The sequence below is a fragment of the Empidonax traillii genome, unplaced genomic scaffold, assembly GCF_003031625.1.
Source record: "Empidonax traillii isolate 1590-97213 ecotype Southwest subspecies unplaced genomic scaffold, ASM303162v1 scaffold258:size685985, whole genome shotgun sequence".
NCBI classification, from domain to species: Eukaryota; Metazoa; Chordata; class Aves; order Passeriformes; family Tyrannidae; genus Empidonax; species Empidonax traillii.
In genome coordinates, this window is record NW_020955451.1 from 629,415 (window position 1) to 633,140 (window position 3,726).

A 3,726-nucleotide genomic window follows, 5' to 3' on the forward strand; every position below is an offset into this window, starting at 1 on the left:
TTGGAGATGGTCCTTTATGTGACCACCCACCCTTTGCTAGCTCATTTTTTTTATCTCAAATATCTCAATAACAGAATGAGTCCATCAAACTTATCATTCATTAAAAGTCACTGAAATCTTTTTGAGTGGTTACCTCTGTGCTGTGCATCGATTTTAAAAGGCTCTAAATGCAATGTTTTCTTTACTTTTCCTCCTATAGGATATTTTCCTCGTCATTTGTGCCAAATCAGAAGAAAATTTGATTTGATTTTACAAAGTGGTTGCTCTCACTGTGTCTTCTCACTGGGGCTGAGCTCATCATTATGGTCTCTTCTTTTGAACTGATCACCAAGGTGATTTGGCCATGGAGGAGTGAGGCCCCTCAAGCTTCAGAGAAAAGAGCCAGGGCTTGTTAGGTCATAATTAGCATCTCAGACTTTTGTCGTCTCCTTTACACCAATGTAGGAGCAGGGAGACACAAACTCTGCAGTAATTACCCACATACGTGGTCAGACAAGGAGCAAAGGAGAGTTTTTTGTGAACATAACTGATTAAATCCTGGCAGGAAGCTGCCAGCCAGAGCCCTGCAAGAGGATGCTCCTTGTGCCAATGCCTCTGCTTGAAAGCAGATTGCAAAGCATACATCTGAACCCACAGCTCTGTGACAGAGTCAGGGTTTGGCTGCAGCTAGGAGAGATTGCAGTCATGGGGTGCTAAGCTTGGGGTGCTGGGCTCAGCATCTGCACCATTGCCTGAAAAATAACAGACTGCTACTGGTGGAGCCCATGATATTGCAAAGGCTCTACAGTATCCAGCCTCGTCTACAGCTGGTGAAGGTAGGGATCAAGACTGAGGGGTCTTTACTATCTGTCCCTCCCCAGGACCTGCTGGACCCACTGGCCAGCATCAGCCAAGCTGAAGAGCAGTGCCAAAGAATGTAGGTCTTAGGCAGAGCAGAGTGACCCAGGCTACTGCAACAGGAGCCACCACAGCAGGAGGTCAGCAATTTTCTGCTTCATTTGGCTTGGGCACAAGCAAAGGAGTGTGGGCTGCTGGCCAGGAAGGGAGCACATCCCAGCTGACACAGGCAACCAGCCTGGCCCCGTGGAGGGTAGGGGATGGGGGAGCTGAGGGTTACCAGGGTGCTGGGCAGAGGCTGTACTGATCCCACTGCTCGTGGGCTGATGTACCCTGGGGCTGGGGTGAAATCCAACATGCACAGCATGCAACACGGTAATCCCAAAACTCAGCTTGGAGGAAGAGCTGAGGATGGATGCTGTGCTGGAAGAAAAAGAGAGGCAGTTGCTGTTTGATCAGTGCAGTGCCCCAGGCTCCTGTCCCTGCAGCGTGCTTTGATTTCATCCTTGTTTCTCCCAATACTCTCCTACACAGGAGAAATTGGATAGCAGGGCAGCATAACTGTCTGGCTCTCTGCTCTGATCATTGCTGTCCTGCGCCTCAGCCTGCCCTGTCCTTTCCCCTTCACAGCATTCCAGATAAATGGCACCAAGAAGTCGAGCCTTACCTTGAGATGTGGTGAGATGGACAGGGACCTCTCCGTTTCTGTTGGTGTGGAAGAGCATCCTCCAGGTGCAGCATCCCAGAAGCTCAGCACTACAGAGCCAGTGACTGTTTGGAAAGCCTGCAAGATGTTAGATTAAAGGCAGATGCCCCAGGAACAAAGAGAGAGGTGAATGATTATATTACTACTTCAAAAGGAGCTGATTCTGCAACTAATTATCTGTTTTTCAGGTGACAGCTGATTTTTTTTTTTAATATACTCATGAAAGTGTTGCATTGCAAAGGCCCTGAAAATATATGCAGGGTTTGTGAGCTGGCAGAGAGAGGCTGCTCGAGGTGGGGTTTGCCAGTGAATGGTGCATCACAACCGCTGCACAGCAGTGCAGCAGGACACTGCACTGCTGCCATAAGTGCTGTCCTGAGCTGGATCAATCCTGAGTTTGGAGCACTGCTCAGACCGCCCTGTGTGCCCTGAGCTTTCTCCCGGTCTGCGATGGGGCTGTGCTCAGTCGCAGCCCGCCAGCTCCATGGCCAGCAAGCAGCTTATGACCAGAGGGCATGCTGGGTGCCTGCAGGAAAGCTGAGCTGATTTAGCTGTTTTCTAGCAACTAGCATTAATTTGGAGAAAGAAAATCCTCCCTGAAATCCAACCGTTATCCGGTGTGTGGGCCACAGAGCCAGTTAGCTGTGCAGCAGTGAAGCCCAGAGTGGTTCTGTGCAGCCTTGCAGAGTGGTCCTCCCTTCTGAATAACAGCACAGAGAGTCTCCCATCCAAAAGCCTTAATGATGGAGTTGTTTTTTTAATGGTCCCCTGCACAGCCATTAGTTCTTAAAGAGGATTTACATCACAGCAAGCTCCTGTGAAGATATTTTATTGGTATAGTAAATACAGAGAGAGGAATGGTGGCTTTTAGTCTTTGATTGCTTGTGATTTCCTACCCCATAATTCACAACCCTCTGTGTCAGAGGCTAAAATCTATCCTATATGGGTATGCTCTGAGGTGTCCCCTCACTTGGCCACTCCAAACCAATGCTTAGGTGCTTCCCACCCTTGCTTTCTGAGTCTCCTGCTTCGGGCTCGGTGATGGAAGAACACCTGGCTGCGTGGGGATGTATTCAGGCACAACATCCCACAGCAAGTGGGCCAGGAGTGCTGCCAGCTCATATTAGATGGCCATGACGTCACTAAGAGCAGTGCAGCAGCGTATGGGCTTTTCTCCCTGCCCAGCCTCTGTGGCCATCCTTTGGCACCTCAGGCAGAAAACTTGGCCCAGGCTGTTTATCAGTGTGTGATGGGAAGCTGAGGGAGGGTCCAAAGTCGTTTCCCTTCTCCCAGGGTATATCCACAGAGACTCTGGACCTGGGATCACTGGAGAGAGTCAGTGCCAAGCCTGCAGTGCCTCAGAGCAGCAGTAGAACGCTTCACAAATGATCCACAAACACTGCACAGATGAGGGAAAGGCTGAAAGCAGAAGAGCTGCAGAAAAATGTCCGTTGTGTCTGCCCACTGAGGTGTGAGCCATTAGAATTACACAGGATGTTGTTTTCCTTCTTGCAAGTCATGCCTGAAATCTGGTCTCATAAATGAGCTTGTTTTTATTAGAGGGAACTCGTCTTTACTGGGTTATAAATCTGAACCTGAATGTTAATTTTATAACCCTGCATCTAGAGAACAGCAGAAACACAAACACCCCAATCCAGGTAGCACGGCCAAAAGCACAGACACCGTGTCCGAGTGTGGTTCTGAGGAATTCCAAGCAGGACACGAGTGCTGCCTCCTCTGTCCCCAGTGGGCTGCTCTGGATCCAGTGGAGGTGAGCAGGACGTGCCTGGCAGAGCTCACAGCTTACGTGAGTTAAACAGTGATAAAGAATCAGTAGGATTAGGTGTTGTTATCCCATAGTTCAGGCATTTTTGGAAAATTCCTGCGGCACTTGCTGAGGGCCCAGGTTCTGGCAGTAGGGGAGGTTATGTCTCATGTTCCTCTCTGCTCTGGCAGAATCAGCTGTAGCTACTGAGCTGCTGGGTTTGGGCATGGAGTGCTGTGCATGGCCCTGTACTGAGCACCATCCCACTCTGGGAACGTGCCTGGCGAGGCTGCAGGAGAGGCTGATGCCTCACTGGTCTCTGACAACTTGTTTCCTCGTGAACAAATTAAGTGGCTCATCTCCTGAATTATTTGCTTGGAACCTTTTCTTTGGTGCAGAGAGGCTCTGGCTGTATAAA

General features: G+C 49.7%; 1 long non-coding RNA gene across 1 annotated transcript; it reads left to right on the top strand.

Moving 5' to 3' along the window:
• Positions 1–798: 798 nt before the first annotated feature.
• Positions 799–2,957, top strand: LOC114060098. Its single transcript, XR_003571820.1, has 3 exons — positions 799–977; positions 1,468–1,669; positions 2,837–2,957. It is a non-coding gene; the product is annotated as an uncharacterized LOC114060098 (long non-coding RNA).
• The last annotated feature ends 769 nt before the right edge of the window (positions 2,958–3,726 follow it).